General features: G+C 41.0%; 1 protein-coding gene across 1 annotated transcript in view; it reads left to right on the forward strand.

Annotated features, from left to right (window-relative positions):
* The window catches only part of riok2 (RIO kinase 2 (yeast)), a 399097-nt gene that overhangs the window by 294460 nt on the left and 83188 nt on the right, over positions 1-21449 (forward strand). The window lies entirely within an intron of this gene.

The raw sequence follows: 21449 nt of genomic DNA on the forward strand, positions 1-21449 counted from the left end.
CTGCCATCAGAGATCAATCAAGAATAGCAATTTACCAATGACTGTTACTGATCAATGGCATTGGCCTTAATCTCCTTTGTCTGGGAAGGGAACTGACTGATTACTGTGAATTGTAATGAGAGTGTAAGGAAACTGGAGGGGATTTGATGGTGAGCAATGAAGATGAGGTGGCCTACAGCTGAAACGTCTCCTCAGCAAGGAGTTATGATTCCCGGGGCAAAATAAATCAGCATTCAAGGGGAATGTGCAAATGAAAGTTTGAATAACATCTTCAAACAGTGCAAAGTAGAGCAATTTGCAATCATATAAACATCTATAGTAAACTACATCATGTTTTTCTACCCCAAGTACAATTTTTAAGAATGACAGGACTTTCCAAATATTATCATGCAAAGTCTTAAACAGATTTGTATGTTGCTGCTTTGCTTTGACATTAATTTTTCGCAAGGTCTTTCTCAAGGAATATCCATTGATCTCTACTAATACTAATCTGGCTGTATAGCAGAATGTATAAGGAGTATCCATATAAAGTGTATAAAAGATGAATATGGCTTGCGGGCACCAGCAATGCCAAATTATTTCTCATACCTAGCAACCATTCGGATGGCTGCTGAACAAAGCCTCTGCTAATCCCTCAAATCCCTTCCCACCATCAGACCAAATGGCTGTGTAAGAAATGCTCAAACAAAATATTTGCTAAGGCCATCAAGCTGAGAAAGTCAGATCAGCACATTTTCAATGTTTTTCTGCAAGCCGTGCCAGTGGACACAAGGGCCTTTGGATGGCTATGCCATATGTGTTCAGAGATAACTGCAAACAAAACAAAAGTTGGAGACAATTCACCACAGCCTTACTTGAGCATTGGGATTACGGACTGCGAAAGCAGTGCTTTTCTATGAAATCATGCTTTATTTTACACCCGCACACGTACGTCGGAATGCTGCTTTTATATATCCCATCTTACTCTCCTTTGAGACATACATACAGCTGAGAGAGAAGTTTTGGGTCTGAGCAAAGGGTCAAACCATTTATCTAGTACCCAAGGAGGTGTGATTATTCTGCCATGGTCAGGACTTGATCCAGTGACCCTCTGATCACAGGCACAGAGGCGCAAGCACACCACCGTCCTTTACATCCAAGTTTTTGAACTGTTAGACAAGACAGCCGACTTCAGCCCCTATGATTTATACAGAGGTGTGAATTAAGTATCCATTCCCAGTTCTAAAAAATATTGTGGCCTCCTGTACTGCATTCGTACGTGAGTGGAAATGGTATTCTGTAATCGACATTTTCTGAAGATGTTTCATCTCCAGGAAGAGGCTTCCAAACGGTCTCCAAAAACATATTTTTTCCTAGGAGTAAATATTCCAATAGCTGTGAGTATTTAGAAATTTGTTTTGCTTTCTTTCTCCTTTTTAACAAAAATTGGGGTGAATTTTATGTCACGCCATATTGATTTGGCTGCGTTTATGGAGATGATCAGTAAAGGGTTAGCTATTACTTATAATGGCTGTCAAAAAACTGTGTATGATAAATGAATTATAAATATTAACCAGAGTAAATGCTGAATTTGCTTAACCTTTAGGCATGAAGCAAATAAACATCACGTTTCTGCCAGCAGAGAAATCAGCATCTGTTTAAAACAGATTTACAATGCTTACTGTAGCATTACTTACATCATTTGCTAGCATTTTAAAAATGAGATGCTACTGTTTATCATCAGAGCTTAATGATTTAAACAGTATATTTTGTTCAGATTCAACTTCGAGGTAGAAAAACAGAAGTTTAGACTCACTTATTTATGAAACAAGATCTTCTGATTTGCAAAGATTGGGGAAAGCTGCCCTTTTAGGTACCGCAGATATGCTGACAAACGGTATGGCAGTATGGCTTTGCATACATGTGGATACTCAGATATAAATAAAAGCAGATTTTTGTCTAAATAGTTGAGTTGTTGCAAGCATTCAGTTCAGAGCCCTAGAATCATTCATGCTTCATGGTGTGACAGATGACTGCGGACGCGGTTATATAACAGAGACTGAACAGACTTCGCTGCTGAAGCTGTAATGCAGGGTGAGTCATAACAGCCCTTTCCAGGGCACTGACTTGTTTAAACATGGGAAGCAGGCTTCTACCATAAGGTAAGTTCACGATCTCATCAAGACCATAGAGCTGTGCTCCATCCTCTTGCCTACCTGCAGACTAAACAAAAAGGTTTTTAAGGCACATTTTACTGCCAGCTCTGGGGAAGACATCTTAAAATGTATGCAATTTTCTCGGTTTGAAACAGAATATCGGAGGGCTGAGCTAAGTGTAAGAAAAATACTGCATTAACGGCTACACAATCTGCAAAAAGATACTATGTATTAGTACACGATAATTTTCTTTAACATTTGCAATTCATAAATAAATCCATAAATAAATATTATAAAAGAAAGTTAAATAAATAACCAGAATATTTAAATGTGCAATATAGGAGTGAAAAGAATGCAAATGACTTCAAGGAAGTTTTTTTTTTAAATAAATACACACATAAGTGCTTCGTGCTCTGTGACGGACTAGCACATCATCCAAAGTTTACCCAATTTTTATTGTTGTCATTGATTGCTTGCGTAGGAGACAGTATCTCTACCGAATGATTAGCTTTTGTAAAGAACAATGCCTTTTTCTCACATTTGAACTTTTACTTGAACAGTATTTTGAGTGAATGATCCAAATGTGTAACAGACAGCTGGTGTTGAGCAGCACGGACAATCACCACATCTATGGCAACTGACACGTTTTGATGGCAAAACATCGGGAAACATACAACCGCATGAAAGTAATACAGATTGTTTTAAATGGCAGTGCTATTGTTCTTCTTAAGTCTTCATCTATAAAATGAATATGTCAAGCATCCCACCTCTCCCAGAAGTTCTGGGAATCTCCCACAAATTGACGGCATCTCCCTGACACCTGCGATTGATGCGCAACGCCCCGTAAATCTGACATTCCGTTATGAAGCAGCGGTAAAATTACCTGGCAAGAAGTTTTACTGCTACAAGCAGGTCCCACCCGGTCGGTCAATTTTACTGCTGACACCCCCAGGTTCCCCCCAGCCACCGCTAGGCTTCCCTGTTGTCTCTCATCTGTCACTCTTACAGTAAATCATTCTGCCTAATGTGGGATGTCTGCAATGTGCACATGTTAACCGCATTCCATCCAGGGTGTTCCTCTGGATTTTCATGCATTACTGTGTCCAGAGGTTTCTGCTACCGCAGTCGCCTTTTTAATGAGTGAGGTCACAGAAAAATGGCCACGCTCAATCAAGACAGTAAGAAGGCTGCAAGTGCTAGAAAATAATAGTTCAGTGTAACAGGGTTGTGCAGAAAGGAATCACTGAACACACAGCTTGTCAAGTCTTGGGAGGATGATTGCACTTCATTTTATCATTTGCACATGTATAGATAGAATGTAATTCATTCATTTTCGCGTATCCCACCTTCATTTGCTATGAGAGGCACAGACACTGGTGAGGGTGAAATTTGGGGCCAGAGTCCACGGTCACCTGGAGCTCCTCCAGTCTACCGCAAAGGGCCATACCTGCTTTTTTGTGAGGCGGAGAGGTGGATAAGTAAATAAATAAACATAAATAAGTAAATAAGCAAGTTTATTTATACACTGATGCATTGACTTATGTTCACATTTGGGACCTGAACCACTGGATGCTAGTCAATTTGAGCATATATGGATATTGTAGCTGCCCATCACCTATGTATCACTGCATGCATGCCGTATTACAAGTTAGATATGGAGTGTGGGTCATTATTCAGCTGGCATCGCTATCCATGACCCTGCACCTTGTTACACTAAGCGATATACCTGCTAGTCAGAGGTGGAGATTTCAGGTCCAGAGAGCACAAATCCAGACCATGATTTCGTTTCAACCAAGCCGTTGAGCATAAAACTCAACTGAACTCAACTCAACTGGTTGGTTGAAATAAAATCTTGGTCTGGATTTGTACTGTCTGGACTTGAAATCTCCACCTTTGCTGCTGATGTCCTACTACATCCTCTTACAGGCATCACTTGATCAGAGTATATTTTTTATTATGGACCTCGGGCGCGCATACTGAGAAGGGACTCAATCAGGTGTTAATGTGTTAAGTATTTTTGTTTCTATTTATGTTACGACATAATATTAGCTAGCCAATTCATTCAGCTAGCTAAGTTAGCTAACTAGTTCATTCAGCTGGTCTGCTGGCATGTGCAAAGAGCAGCTGCGCACACCCCTTGAACCGGGTTGCGGGTTGCCAGGTTGCAATGATAAATGGGCTGAAATTCTATGCAGTGTGTGGATTGTGTGTAGCGTATAAATTGTTTTGTGGACGATCTGGCAACTTGGGTAATGTCAGACAAATGTACGGGACTTATGGATCTGTGTGACGATAATTCATGATAAAATCTGAGGGATAAAAATTTCATCACAAAAAAATAAAATAAAATTTGAGGGTCTTGCAAGTTTCATGAGTTTCCCGAGAGAAACAACAAAACAGGAATGTGCTGGGAGAAGGCTTTGAAGGACAAGAGAAGCCTGGGAAGAATGGGATTGTTGGCAGGTATGCAAAGAGCCATGACCTGCGGTGCCACACACAACCCCATGGCTCCACAGAGGGGTAATTCCCTGATACTACTTTGGATTACCTAATAAAGTGAGTATTTGATGTTTATTTGTACAATCGAAAAAAAAAAATATTCAAGGATGTAGTACAGAATACCCACTGTGTTGCCTGATCCTCCATAAGCCATGATTGATGCATCCTTCATTGTGAAGTCACAGTGTCATGTTTCGGTATTGTGGGTGCTGCCTCGCATCTCTCCCTCTCTTGACAGTAGCCAGCATGTGTAGCACTAATTGCTAATGAAACTACCCAGGTACCACATCCTTGCCTTTGTGTATCACTTCCATGGTCTGAATTTAAATTACCAATAAAAAAACAGAGACAGACTGTTGACAGGCAACGGCGGTGCTGAATGAGGAATGCAGAGTCCTTCTCCCAGCCTAATGAGCAGGTCACCCCTCAGTCGCTACCTATCTTTCATACTGGGTCTCTGCACTGAATGAAATATAAGTCCTGAAAGGCTGATTCTCTGCTGTCATAAGACGACAAACTTAGGTATTCTCTGTCTTCCCAGTTTAAAGCAAGAACCATATGAATTTTAATACCATGTATTACAACTTGTGATAAATATGTGTGACTAGCGGATGAGTTATTTTATGAGCGCTTCTGTGTACCAACCTCTGAGATGGCACATCTCGAACGATTTTCCTCCAGCTGCACAGGTCCCACGTTATTTATGGTGATGATGCAGAGGGAAAACTAAGGCTTGCATCTCTCTGATGCCGTACCTTCCTGTCCTCTCAAAGCTGTGGAGCTTTAGAGCAGCCAGACAGTCCTGTTTACACTCAGGAACAGCAAAGACAGCTCGACTCCACCGTGCCAACATATCTTGGCGTAAGCAAACAGCGCTGGCCATCAGACCAGCAGACACCAGGTACAGTAAATATGCTTGCTCGTATCTGTCTCACTAGCCATTTACCCCTTAGTCTGCCAGGAAGCCAGTTGGCCGTGTTGAATTGCTGGTTCTGTGGTCATCACCGAAATTGACCGGAGAGATGGCTTCCGAATAAGGCGTGCAGGTAGCGAGCTTTGACAGACCGGTGTTCAAGCTCTTGTGAATGATTGGTATCTCAGGGCGACACAGTGCTTTGGGCTTCTCGCCCGTGTTTATTTGGTGGACTTCGATCACTTAAAGGGTTATAAAATGTCATTTCACTGCTGCTGACTAAAGATGTCCTTAATGTAGTAGAATGGCAGCATATACGTGTGTGTGTGTGTATGTATATAAGTGTAGGTGTATATAAGAACAGAAATGTTCTCACAATTTACCACCGTCTTCAGCGCCCCAAAAATGTGAAGAGCCCTGTTCATATCTTGAGTGCAGTAGCATGTGTATTAAGAGATCAAATGAAGGCAAAGCAGTGTTTTTCTCCTGCAGACAAAGAGTCAACGTGTGAAAATGCGAAAAACATCCTTGAGCCCTTAGAAATGCTAATGCTATTGGAGATTCATAGCAGACCTGCTTGGGAGTAATTGTATGTAATTAATTAGCATAGATAACACTGGGGGACACATCTGGTGGCCGGAGGCACCTCAGACTAACTACAGGAAGTAGCTTTTTTGTAAAGCTGCCCCAAGGCACTTTTGAACCCTTAGATTTCATTTTTGAAATCTGCTGACAGCTCTCCTGCATGAGTATAGTCATCAAATGAGCCCTTTATTTTTGCACACCATCAACCCTGGCAGAAGATTATTGTGTGTGTGTGTGTGAGTGTGTGTGTGTGTGTGTGTGTGAGTGTGTGTGTGTTTTCTGAAATGATAGCCTACCAGTTAATAAATTGTTCTGTGAAACATGGACCAATTGCTTGTTATTTTACACCTTTGGTTCTAAAATCATTACAAATTGAGTTTGCCCACACGGATAAAGCACAAATCTTGTGTCCTTGGAGAGACCCATAAATGTCATTCTAGCACTGAAGTCCCTTTACTGGATTCTAGCTTTAACTGGTCCGTGGCTGTGCGTCAGGTCCTGACAAAGATGAACTATCCCTGAATGAGGGTTTAATATTGCCTGTTTTATGGTGCAATGTTGGTATTCCTTAGTATAAAAATGGTCAAGTTTATGTCAAATACACAGCTTTTGCTGTGCGGCAGCTGTCATTATGGTTACCCAGGACCCAGACATTATCATTTTAATGATAATAGCTCTAAAATGCAAACAATATTGAAAATATGTTGAGTTAAATTGCGATTCTTATTCTGTTTGTTGTTGTAACATTTGTTAGCATTTATCCACGGCAAAATCAATCAGAAGGTCAAGTTCACACTGAAGGGGTTAACCAATATAGCAGGAGGCACGATGGACAGTGATATATCAGCATTGCAATGCATTGGCAAATATGGAAGCCAAGGCACCAGCGCTGCCTCCTGTTTGCGATCCCACTCGTGTGGACATGTGAGCGTAAGGGTCTTAATGAGGCTTGATGTGTCCTGTAGAAAGCAAAGTGCTGAATGGGGTTCTTGTGATCTGCTCACTCAAAGACCTCAGTGAGTAACACTCAACAGAAAGTGGAGTGAATGTGAGAGACCAAAATTGCAACATGAGTTCATCAAACATTTGCAAGGCCAGTATATTAGCATTACTGTTGGTTGTGCTGAATTGAGAGGCAAAAGGCTTTTTAAAAAGCATGCAGCCCATTTTCCTTTGTGAAAGACATTGTTGATTTGGTGATGTGACACTTAATCAAGACAGTAGCATATCAGCTTTATTTGTACACATATTTTTAGAATATAGATATACTGCTTGGGAGGACAAGATCTGTAATGATCTAGCGAATAAATATTTGGCTTTGCATAGTGTTGGAGTTCGACTCCACCGAGTCCGTTGATGAGGAAAAGATGCTCTCTGGAGGCGAAGGATAGTTGCACGTCAGCTCTCTTTATTTGTTGTACAGATCGATCCGGGAGCCACTCTCAGATGCACAAAAGTACACACCAAGGGAAGCTCTCTCTCTATGGTCAGTGTCTGGTTTTTATAACCCAAACAGGGCATCTGCCCTTCTTGTTGGTACCGTTGAAGTTGGCGTAACATACAACTATTGTTTTGAGAATTCTGGCGTTAGTCCCCACTCCCTTCCTTTTCTCTTATCTTGTTATGTTACAATTCCGCAGCATCAGCTTAATGTCACCCTGACCCTATCCGTGTGCCTTCGGCTTTCCGAAATTTACTGGCAGTACGAGGCGGTCCAGCGCCCACCTTCCCTTTCCTGCCTATGTTCCAGTTTGTTCCCATTTTCTCAGGGTGACAAAGTTTAGCACAGGGCCTAGATGCCCTCAATAGCAGTTGACATTGTGTAATGTTTGCAAGTGTAATGAGGTGGAGCTGGAGGGTGCGATCTGGTTGGGGCACGGTAATTTCATTAACCTGATTGCTTAATTGTTGCAGCCAGCGCGCGTATATAGGACCCGGTTTTGGTTGCGTGTGTGACTGATTTGTAAGCGGTGACGTGACTCTCCGTGCGCCAGTATCTCCTTTTCCGGAAGTTGTGGCTATATCCAACGCTGCAGGTAGGGCATCAGTGGATGGGGTCGTTTGCTTGCTGTATGGGTGGTTGTAATGTGCTTTGGTATCTTCCTTACAGTTGCAAGGGCTTGGTAAATCTAGCAGCTTGCGGTTGCTTCCGCTTTTAAGGTTTTCCAACTCTTACCGCGTGTAATCTGCCAGGTATGTCTCGTCTCCTTTTACCAACGTTTGGGTAGTAGGGGCATACCTAATACTGTGTTTGTATTTGTAGTGGATCGCGACTTGGAGTGTCCCGGACCGACGTGAGCCAGACCATCAACGGGATACTAAGTCACTACAATTGCTGCTGTTTTGCCCGGATGTTATGTTTTGTTTCATGTTTTAATTGGTTTTAAGTATTAATGTGTTTTATTGATTGGATGTAAATTGGGGGGTGTCGTTGGGAAGGCTTAGTGCTGGGCGGTGAGGATCCGTGTCGGGCGATACCGCGCTGCGTGGTCGCGTTGCGTTCTTTTAGCCCACCCCTTGGGTGGATGTACCGGCGTCATGTACTGCGGGACCCCTTAGAGTGTTGTCTGACTGTACGCCTCCCATTCCCCTCCCGATAACAGCTGCCTGGTTTGGGTTTCCTCTTTTGTCGTGTGATTGGAGTGTTTTAAACATGATTTGATTTGTATTATTTGTGCTGTGATTTTGGTTTAGTAATTTGCTGTTTGGTTTCTTTTTGTTTTCATTTGGAGTGTAAATTAACAGCAGCCTAATAAAGGGAGTGTTTATGGTCTTCGCGTCTCCCCTATGGTGATCACGAATCTGTGTCCTTTTATATTGGAGTGGGTTTTGAACTCCGGTATTCTAATTCTCTGGGTGAAATTCCCAGAGTGGCGTAGTCGGGTTGTCCATTTCCGTATTCCCTCGCTACTTCCTCCCTCAGTAACGCCACACAAGGATAAAGAGTTAATGGTTTAATCATATTGTTCAGTTTTCATTGGCCATAAGAAATAATGATTCAAATCTCACTGGAGTTGTGTTTGGTAAGGAGTGGACCAGTGTGAAATTGTTTGGATTTGAGTCAGTTTTTAACCAATTATTCGGCAATGGTGAGGTTATGTAAATTGATGTAATGTTGTAATTCATCTGTGTTTTTAGCAGCAGTGTTTTCAGCCATTTATTTTCCTTGGATAAGTTCGGACTTGCTATAGCCTTGTGGTATCTCTGTCTGAGATAGTTATATTTTCAGCATTTATAGTTCAGATATGCTTCTTTCAACTGTACTGTGCACTGACCTGTCACAGGAACTGTGGCTCGTACTGCCAGTAAATTTCGGAAAGCCGAAGGCACACGGATAGGGTCAGGGTGACATTAAGCTGATGCTGTGGAATTGTAACATAACAAGAAAAGAGAAAAGGAAGAGAGTGGGGACTAACGCCAGAATTCTCAAAACAATAGGTGTATGTTACGCCAACTGGAACGGTACCAACAAGAAGGGCAGACGATCTGTTTCGGTTATAAAAACCAGACATTGACCATAGAGAGAGAGCTTCCCTTGGTGTGTACTTTTGTGCATCTGAAAGAGCAGGGAAAAGTATACCAGGAGAGCAATTTTCAGCTCTCTAGCATGCTTAGAAGCGAAGATATGGTCTCCTGAAAACCCTTACAAATGACATGCCTGATTCGCGAGTGCAAAAAATGGGCGTGGCACCCAAATTTGCAAGGGCCATAACTTTGGACTGCATCAGAATTTTTCAATAAAACTTGGGGAATTTTCAGTGTTCTCTATAAGGATCAAAATACCAAGTTTTCATCAAAATCAGGAATGATGCCCATGGAACATTTCTGGACATTGGTTGATTTGGCACGGACTGACCCCTTTTAATTGCATGTGCTACTGTGTATATATATATATATATATAGTGAATGCATACCTGCCTACCAGTTATGTGCACCCCTGGCTATATATCTTGTTCAAGCACAAGCCTTTATTCCTGTTTGTAAATAACCCATAGATACTTAGTACGTGTGTTCAGGGGTATGTGGGCATTTATGACCAGTCAACCTTTTTCTTGGCCTCAATGGTACTAAGAAACATGTATATATACACACAGACACACACATATACATTTTTACAAACATACACATACACACAGACAGACAACACATCTGAACATCACCCCGAAATGCCTATATGCCCCCAAAAACTTTATAGAAAATTGCATTTGGCATACGTGCCAGTATTCCTTAGCAGAGCAACAATGGGCACTTGTAAATAATACAATTTACTTATTAATTTTTAGAGCAAGACTGCCAAGAATCAATATTTTCTGATAAGGAAATGTTAAAAGTTACGAAAAAGACCTATTTTCTTTGACAGTGTTTTCATGGACAGCATGCCAGCTCCGCACAGCTGGGAACGTGAATCACTGTCATTAACAGACAGCACTGTCATCGGATTAATGCTGCTGTGGCCATATTTACAAACTCAACCAGTGCCATGCAGCCGCTGAAGGATAATACATTTAAGCAGCAAGGATTCTTCACTGTCAAGCCCATTAGTGCGAGTTCTCGAGTGTTACCTTCACGCCTTTTCTAGCCCAAGTCACTGCGGGACGGCACATTTTTCTTAGTAGGCAGCTCAAAATACATTCTTCAGCCCACTTACTTTCTAAGCAATAATAGCCAATAAAGACTGTTACAAAATAAAAAGGTAACAAATGAGCAGGGAGATTTATGTTATGGTGAGATGAACACACACACACACAGAAAACCACATTTAATTAACTCTAACTCAATAAACTTTTAATGCACTTCTTAGTGTGAGCATGGCTTTACTGGTATAAAAAATCATCAGGATATGTTTTGAGTGAGTCCTACCCAGTCAGAAGAGTGCAGAATCAGCAGCTGTTGTTTTGGGGTGGATCCATTTGGTCGGCTCCCGTCGGCTGAAGGCAGCCGTTCGTTCCAGTTTCCTAGGATAGTGTGTGTCTCTAAGGTAAGGAAGCCTGAAAAAAGTCTGGTGCCTCATTCCCGCACAAAAGAACTGAAGCCGATTTCACTCATTAACGGTGACAATACAAAAATACAAACATGGACTAAGTCTCATTAAAATTGTTGTGATGCCTGAACAAAGGACATCGGAAGAGGTGAGGCTATAAAGCAAACAAGGTTTTATTAAACTCAAAAGAACAACAGCTAGAAGCAAACACATTCTCAGGGGATAAAATGGGAAAAAGACTAAGCATAGGCAACACAAGGTTACAAAATCAATGACAGGACTGGGGAACACAGGACTGGGAACCACTTTTTTCCAATCCTGACAATGGAGCAAATGAGAGGCAGCTGGAGTGAGTAACATAAGGGCAGGCTCATTGGGAGCACACTAGGGAGGAAGCAGGAGGGTCAGGTGGGCAGGGTGGCACAAAAATAGCTCTAGTCTTTCAATTAAAGTCTGTAAATATTTTTCTGAAAGTTAAGGTGATGTTAATTTCAAGTGTTTTTGTATGTCATTGATTCAGCATGTGTGTGCATGCTTGTGTGTATGTGTGTCTGGTGTGGGAGGTAGGGTGCATGGAAGCCACGACACCAGCGTTACCTCCTGTTTGCCTCCACTGGTTACTTGTTTGGAACTATCAGCTTCTGTATTTCAGTTGTTTCTCAAATTTAATGAGTCAATAAAAACAAGAAAAAAAATCCTAATTTACATTTCACTACATTGTAACTTGAAACAATAATGCATGGTAATTCAATAGGACTAACAATAAGAATGAAAGCAAATACAGGTATTCACAATCCTGGACTTTACCCGGATCATCCTCAAAATGAAAGTTTACATGTTGTTACATGTTTACATATTTTTAAGTTTATGTGGTACAGCGCATAATTTTAATGTATTATTTGGTCTGGGTACTTTTATTTTCACGACTAAGCATATCATTTAGAGACATTAAATAACTAAAGTAAATAACTAAAACATACAAATTTTCCAGATGTTTATCCCTGTGCAATAAGGAGACCATGCAGAACAGTGATGGAATTTGAACCCTCAATGTTGGGTGGTGAAATATACATTAAAAAGTATGGTTCAAGTTAGCTAAATTGCCCATAGGAATGCATGCGTGAGTGAATGGTGTGTGAGTGAGCCCTGCGATGGGCTGGCCCCCCATCCTGGGTTATTCCCTGCCTCGTGCCCATTGCTTCCGGGATAGGCTCCGGATCCCCCGCGACCCAGTAGGATAAGCAGTTTGGAAAATGGTTGGATGGGTACAAGTTTGATATGCTTTGATCAGCACAAAAATGATAAAACACACTTAATGTGCAACATTTTACTGTCTGTTATATATAAGAAAATGGGTATAAGATGGACATCAAAGCTCATACAAAAGTAGCACACATGTACATAGATGCACACACATACGTTATAGTTATTTTGCACAGTGCTAAGATATTTGGTTTGTTTTTTTTTCAGTGTGTGCACATTTAAAGTAAGAGTTATGCTGCGTTTTCTGATGGTTTCAAATCATTTGTGTGTCACTGTTTAACCATTTAATGTGGTTCATCTGGGCACATTGCTTCTGTGTAATGCAAGCAGTAAAGCAGACCTGACTTTCTCAGTTGGGAGGGAATCATGGTACCTAGCGGATGCATCCTTGTCTGATATCTGGCTTTGCAGTGATTGTTCATCTCGTGCAGGCCGAAGGGGTGTTAGTGTATAACATGAACCTCCATGTTCTCAGCTTTTGGGACTCACAAATAACATGGGCTGCAGAACATGCCAAGAAAACTACCGCAGATCATGCCAGAGTACTGAAAGATTTCACAAACAGAGTTACACCAAAGACATGGGAAAATACGGAAAAGGCAAAAAGGATGGATGAAAAAATAATATGGAGATAATAAGGAATGAATACAAAAAGGTAAGGGAAAGAACACTGCAGAAAACAGAAGCAAACAGCCACGCAAATCATTGTGCCAACATGCAATTTATTTTATGTCCATTTCAAATCTGCAGCAGCTGTCTTTTATATCCTTTAAAACGAGCAACAGATGTATTGGCCTAATTCAAACAGCTTGCTTTGCTTTTATTAGGGATCCAACTGCCTGGCAGGTGGGGAATGACTGCAAAGTAGCATCACATTTTCTGGGTGCCGTGTTTCCCTCATGATCACAGGGATGTCAGGCACAATCACAGCACAGCAAGCCATCCCAGTCCTGAGCTCTGCAAATGCTTCTCCAAGAGTTATCGATGATGTCATCTTTTACCTCCACACTGAATAACTTGTATCAGGAAGTCCTCCGCTTTTGCACCTCCGAATGTTATGCTGGTTCGACTTAATCATCATTTTTGTGCATCGTTTAAGGCTGTGGGCTCTATAAGAAACTGCTCAGGTGGATAAATGAACACAGTAATCACAGTAACAGCTCTCTCTCTGTCTGGATCTGCACCATGCGGCCAGTATGGAACAAAGCAACACTAAGAGTACAAACTGTAGTTTCACATACGGTTACATATATATATACTGTATGTGTGTGTGTGTGTGTGTGTGTGTGTGTGTGTGTGAATATACAGCCGTAGACTCTCGCTAACTACAGTTTCCACCGCAACAGGGTCTTTTGCCAACTGTTCTTTAAAGACGTCACCAGTTATAGTTAGAAAACCAAAGTAAAACACAGAAAGTAGCAGAAAACAGCTCAAAAGAAAATAATAATAATAATCAGAGTTGCGGAAAAAGAGTAGAAGCTGATTCTTCTGAATTAAAAGATTAAGAAATGCCATTATCTAATAACCCATCTTCTGCCTCAGGCCCTGTGATTCATGGGATTGGCTCCCAACACATGCTGACACTGAAGTGGGTAAAGTGCTTATGAAAAATGGATGGATGGATGGATAGATAGATGGATGGGTGGATGGATATTGTAATGAATGAGTCCAGATATTCAAGTGCATACAGTACCTAATTTTGCCAGTACTGAAATATAATGCACATAACAGTCACTTCAAAGGACAGTATAGGGTCAGGAAACAGGGCAGACATGCAAGATTCCAAGCACAAAAAAAAACATGACTAAGGTCTTTCTGAGCACAAATGTAATACCTCACAAAGGTCTGAGAACAACATGCTTATGGCTCCTAATGATGAAACGAGCTGCTGTATGTGTTTAGTACGCAGTCAGGGAGTGCCTTGTTTGGGGGCCACAGCAGGCAGCTCTGACTCTAGGCAGGTGTGACAGTTAATACCTAAAGGACAGCAGCATCCAAATGACAGCAAACACATATTTGTGCAAAAAAGCCTTTTGAGACTGGAAATTCCCTAAAAGCTGTGCCTTGAAAGAGAGGAAGTTGAGTAGCAGCCAGGCGCTAGCTGATGGGAGCGTGTGAAATGAGGCGCGGAAGTACGACGGCCCCTAGATTCAGGCTCTGGCACCCAGGCACTGGGAATCCAGCTTTCATACACTGGTAATAGCTGCTGGTTAGGAGAGCGGTTAAGGGATTATCAAGTGCGGTAAATAAGCCAGTACAACAGCATAATGGCCATTTAACTCCTTAAGTAATCACCTTTGGAATAAGAATAAGATTGACTTTTATATCAGCCTTTTGTTTAAGCAAAATGAAATATATGAGAATAAATGTATTTATACTGCAAAATATGAAATTGGGCTTAGTATACATATATACATATACATATATGCGTGTGGGGCATTAAGGAGAATATTGTTTTTGCTTACTTGTTTTTATTTTTTATGCTACTTTAGAGCATCATTTATATTTTCATCCCTAGAGTACGTTTCATTTGCAACAGAACTGAGCTGAACTGTCATTTTCTGCATAATTACCACCCACATCCTGGCTGACTTGTCAACTAAAATTCATTGCCTCCAAACCCACTGGGGAAAACAACTGAAGTGTCCAAAGAAGCCGGGCAGAAAGTTGATACACGTCCTCCAGAAATGACTCGGATGCACCCTATTGTTTTGGGGGGGGGGGGGGGGGGGTGGAAAGATTTGTTATGAAACCATTTTACAAGCTAAGAGGAACTACGCCCTAAAAATTGAGTTTTTGGACTCAAGCCTGCAGTCAAGCCAAATATTAAATTTGCCAAAGGACCCAGTACAGATGCAGAGAACTCTAGAAGGAGTTGCATGCTCTAGGGTCTGGCTTATGTTATATACCCCCCCGCCCCCGAGAGTCCCTCAGCATACAGGTAGCAGACCAGCTCCAGGTCATCAGGAAAACGTCTTTCTGCAAGATTCTCTACTCAGAAATCAAAGACACAGCGGGAGATCTGAGCAGTGAATGGATGTCAGAAGATTATTCTCTTCACTGCTATAAATCAGCACAAGCCAACTGAGGCATGTCCAGCAACATAATGCACATATAATGATATTCTCACCTTGGCCATTCTTTATATGTGACGGTAATAGTCTCCCTTACTGCAAACCCAAAGCTTGTCAGCCTGCTTCATCACTCCCCTATTACCATATTATTAATGTAATGCGTTATGTCATTCGGATTTGGCTTTATAAGCTATTTATAAGCTCTTATATATATATTATACACACAGCCTGCATTGCACTGAATGGAAAACAGACACAGAACAGAGAAAACCAAAGAACAGAACCAAACTTAAAGTAAAAAAAGTCATTCTCAAAATGAGCTAGATAGATCTTCCTCTTGCAGCAGACAAATATTTTGATGGAACTGAGAGAAATCAATATACCTTGATAGTGGAACAGGATTTCAGGCTCAGAAAATGTCATTGCTCTTCTTTTAAAGGACTGTTCTTTTTCATGTCTTAAAGGACAATTATATTATTGTCCCCTGCGATCTCGCAGTGCATTGGTGCTGTTGGTCTTCACGAGCAGGTCAGGGAAAGCTACAATGACCAAACTTGAAAGCATCACAAACACAATAACTGTCTTCTATGTGACCTTTGACCAAAGGAATAAATTTCCAAGGGTTAGCTAACCTCTATCAGCCGTGGCCTTTTTGTATTGTAGGTGACCATTTCATCATGCTCACATAAGATCAATATTGTTCGACAGCAATAAAAATGGTTTTGTTATTGGAAAAAGTGGGCCAGCCTCAAAACGTGCTTAATAAAAATACCAGCAAAAAACATATGGAAGGTAGGGAAAGGACAGAACTAAATCCACTTTTAATAGAAGAAAATAACAGCTACATTGCTTTCAATTTATTTTAAAAATACATTACTGGCGTTTTTTTGGTCATCACACAGGATTTTGTTATTATCGTCTGCTGCGTTTCTTTCTGTATTACTCATAACGTTTCCCAAAACTCACACATATTGTAAAACTAAAGTGATTTCTTACAATAGCATCTTCTGCAGATGCGTACAACAGTGTCCTTTTTACACGTACAATAATTGGATTCTTAACAAGTTGAAGATGGACTTCAATAGGCTTCTGAATCACTAAATATCTATTGAAGTCTGGATCCTTTTCCCAGGCAGCAGAGGGCACAAGGCAGTGAAACACTCGAGAAACCAGTCCATCATGGGGCCCAAATATATGGACAATTCTCATATCTTCAGGGAAACACATGCAAACTCCCTACACCTGCAGCAAGGGTAACAGCAAACAAGTCTAACTGAACAGTCTGAATGAACAGCAAGTCCAAACGAACAGTGTTCCTTACCACCAGAAAACATGTGTGAGTCTGCAAGTCTAACCGCCATGTTTAATCTGAATTTATTATTTACACTTACAGTGCATGCACTTTTTCTTGCCATGGCTATTTACCAATTACATCAAGCCTTCAAGGCAATTTCTCAGTCCCTAAAATACAAGTTAGTCCCTTCAGCAAAATCCCAGTATTTACTGTAGCTTATCCTAGTTACGGTCGCTGATGCAGCTGTCCAAGCTGCTCCCTGAAACTCCTTATATGTACAGTATACATGTCTTGTCACATTGCCTCTTGCATACAAACATTCTCTAGTTACTCATCCCCACCTCTAAATTCTCCAGGCGTCTCAAAACGACAGCCGAGTTCCCCTTCATGGCCAGCGCTGGGCCGTAATGAGGAGGCAGTGTTAGCACTGGCTGACCCTCACTGTAAATAACTACCTGACCTAGCAGAAGATTGGGCACAGCAGTCCTCTTGTTGGCCACTCACATTCACCTACTTCTATATAAGCCATAGTTGCATGAGGCTAGCATGCTTAGTAGGGACTGGACAGTCAGCTGACCTTGGACCCCTTCTCCTCTATTTCCTTCAGGTTTGTTACTGTTTTGGATCTAATTCAAGGCTTACATTTTCAAAACGTACTTATAATTCTGTCACTGCACACTGTGTTAGTTGCCCAGGGGAAAACCATATGAGCAGGGCATTGTTATAGAAATGCATTAAATCCTCTGGCAATATAAATGCATTATTTTGTTGCTTAGCCAACATGCTTATCAAAAACAGATTACACTTTCACCCCCGTGTAGACCTGGACGTTTTTCAGGAGAAATCACTCTACTTGGCTCAAGGGCACAGCAGAGAGAATCCTGGGACTTTATCCAACAATCTGCAGCATTACCTAATTTATAATTAGGAAAATATCCAGAATTGTGACACAAAATGGCATGACCTGGCCCGTGGAATTCTTATGTGTTGTTGATGTGAAAGAGCTGTAAATGAATCGTTTCATTTATAGATGTGTTACAGATCTATTGCAGTTAAACCTGCAGGCAACAGGTTTTTTAGACAAATCTGAGGTTCATATCATAAGCACAGTTGTTAGATGACATTCCTGTTGTTTAGGGTAATTTATTGGCTCTTCCACTGCTACACACATGTAATGTCCTGCATAAATTGGTAAATCATTATCTATAGACATTTTCCAGTGGACAATCAAAGGTCAAAAATCGATCAGTATAACTTAAGGACAAATAAGCTTGACATTATACTCTTTTGATGCAGGCCCTGTTTAGGTTCTGTTTCCGGGTTGTACGACGCATATATACAAAGGAATATGGCTTATAAGAAGACCACAGCTTTGAAGAAACAGGTGACAGGTCAAACAGGGTAAATTCTCAGTGGATAGTACTGTTACCTCACACCTACACGGTTGGGAGTCTGATTTCCACCTCTGCTCTGTATATGTGGAGTTTTGTTCTCCCCATGTTGTGCTGCCGTGAACCTCAATACCAAGAACGCAAAGACCATACTTGTGGTGCAATGAATCATGGGATTGGTCTTGCTCGGTGAGAATGCAACTGATATATCCTCGATACTTGGGATGGAGCAAGATCAACATCTGAAGATTTTGCCATCTTCCATACCTGTGTTCATAGTATTGGAACTGGTCTTCAGCAGTGGAAGATGACGTAAAATGGGTACACAAGAACATAAGTACAGTCAAGTATGCATATTGAGATTCATATATGTATACTATTATGTAGCTGTGCACTACTATGGACTGGACATCCAAGGTGTGTTACTTGGCAGAGTCTACAGTCCCCTTCCTATAACCCTGCTCAAGATAGGAATTTTGGAATGGATTGATAGATAATTAAAATAACCTACATGAAGCCATTCAAGGTGAGCGACTTCTGAAGTTTCAGGTTACAGCAGCAGGTGTATACCATGGCTTAGAAAACTGGGTCTGCTGTCTCATCCAGCAGGACTTGAGGTCAGTTTACCTCATTTCTCTCCTTCCCCCAGCCCCAGTATCGGGACCATGCAGCTGTGCAAGTCAGACCTAACTATCAAACCCGCTCAAGATGACAAAGCTACATTTGTCCCTCAAATAAACCTCTCCCGGTACTTTTAATGACCCACATCCGGATCTGAGATGAATGGGACCCGCACTGCTGAAGATGTATGCATGAGTCAGGTGCTCCATCTCTCGCGCTGTTTTGCCGGAGGTAAACAAAGCCCTTTCCCAGTCCTGACTATAAAGCTGGCTTATCTGTGAGCTCTAGTAGTTAACTGCATTATATCTCCTGACTGGATAACAAGTAATAACACTATTGCGCTTGTACAAGATGGATGTTTGGCCCTCAGCAGTTGTGTTTCTCTAGTACCAGCAGATGCTTATTAAGACAGTCCGGTGGCTATCAGTACCTCCCAAAAGTGCGAGTGAGGCTTCTGGGAGTGAGTGTTTAGCTATCAGCCGTAGATATAATCTGATTGTACCTGTCAAGGTCGCGCGTGTTCGGTTCTGCAGGTTGTCTAAGCAACAAGCTCTGAACATAAGCTTACATTCATGCTTGGCGCCCCCAGTTCTTCCCAGAAGAGAAATATTGCAGACTGGCTCATATTGTCACATTGTAGAAAATCCATTGACTTGCAGTTGTAATTCTTAGCTACCTTTTTTGTTTCACTGATGTACGTAGTGTCAGGGTGGATTATGGCATCTGAAAGTGTTCAAATGGGGACATCTAATCGACTGTGACAGATTGGGTATAAGGCACAGGGAACAGGGCCCGAGATGGCTTTTATAATGGATACTAAATGTGGCTTCATTCAGCAAAATTTGCCAGAGGGGTGTTGAAGCCACAACATGATTGTCTAGAGCAAATGATGGGGGGGGGGATCAAATGTGCACAAAATAAAGGGTAAAGAAAGCAGACTGCATCAAAAAGCACTGCATAAGAAAGGCCAAAACAAATGGTGTGTAGTGGATAAGGAACAATGCCTAAGGTAAACTCGATTCGGTAACTACTTGACGGGACACAAATATAGTATAATGATATTACTCATGTATTGTATTAATTAACCAGAAACTAAGTGTTAGTTACATACTGATCTCATGTTAATTCATCATTAATGAATCATGATGCATGTTTTATCTCAAGCAGGTACTATACTTGTTACTATATCTGTTACTATTCTGTAAACCTTTGTGAATTACTGAAGGAACTACTAAGGAACTACTGAAGGAACAAATCATGAATAATAAGTGAAATACTGATCTCATGTTTGTTCACCGTGATGAACTTTTCTCAAGCAGTACCTATATTTTGTTTATGATTTATACTACAGAAGTAACTTATTATTAGAGTTATTACTATATATTTGTGCCCCATCAGGTGAAGTGTTTCCATCTATTCAAATTCCAAAAAAGGAAAAATACCAAGACCATCTGAATATTGCGTTGAGATGAATTTTATGGAAGCGTTTGTCAAGAAACAGAATAAGGGAATGGACTGAGGAAGACAGGCTGCAAGCCGCTAGTGGGTTAGCAGGTAAAGAATTGTCGATGTACTGACTCTTTTTAAAGGGCCAATGTCATGGAGTCACACTAACTACATGTATGTGTAACACAGCAAGGAATAACTCATAGATTAGCATGTACATGTGGAGATTCACAGAAGTATTTTACTAAATAGTGAAAAATTATCTGCTATTTGTTTCTTCTCAACTATCTCAACTGAGCCATCCATGTTGTCATGGTTTCTGGTGTTTGGAATAAAGATAATTAGGGTGATGATAATGTGCTGTGATGTAATGATATCCTGTCCTGCTCTTCTTAGGACTGACCCCAGATTCACCATCGCTGGATAAGAGGCATGGATGGAAAATAATGTGATCATTATGTCCATGTAATATAAAATGAATCTGGGTTATCCTGGTTTACTTTAGTTAGGATTGTATTCTGATTTAATCTTATCATGGATACAATCTTCCTTTTGTCAGCAGAGAAGCTTTGGGAAATTCAGCCTGGACAGGAAACCTCAGTGTAGTGCTTCCTTTTGCTGTGATTTTCCATTAAAATGTTAAATTTATAGTTGTACAAGCTGTTTTGAGTCAAAATCCCGTTTTAAGTAATATTTATTGTTTTTTGCATATATGCAATATATTACAGGAAGGTAGCAGTAAGCTTTTATTATTATCCAAATTAGTCGCTCTAATTTGTAATGTGGTCTGAATTATCAATTTTACTGGAGTTAAATAATTAGCTGCAGACTGCTTCTCGGAGCCTGTCAGCAACAGTCAATTAACAAAACTGACATTCTTTGGATAATTGATTTACTGATGCATCCCTTGCCTCAGAATCCCTTTTGCTGACAAAATGACGGGACTTTCTATGTGACAAGTACCGCTGAAATATTCAGAGAAATGAAGGTGAAACAACTATTGACATTTCTACCAATGTCCTATTGGTTTAACCTAATTCCTGCACAGTTTATCTGATTGTAAGATTTTGCAGTTGGGTGAATGCATTTCCATACACAGAATATATTCTTTTGATAATCATACTGGAAGCTTTTTTTGTATGCTTGTATTTATTTTGTGTGGTTTAGCAGAGGGGTGATGGTGATGCAGTGGTTAGCACCGTTGCTTCACACCTCTGGGACTCGGGTTCGGGTACATACTATATGTA

The sequence above is a fragment of the Brienomyrus brachyistius genome, chromosome 2, assembly GCF_023856365.1.
Source record: "Brienomyrus brachyistius isolate T26 chromosome 2, BBRACH_0.4, whole genome shotgun sequence".
Classification (NCBI taxonomy): Eukaryota; Metazoa; Chordata; class Actinopteri; order Osteoglossiformes; family Mormyridae; genus Brienomyrus; species Brienomyrus brachyistius.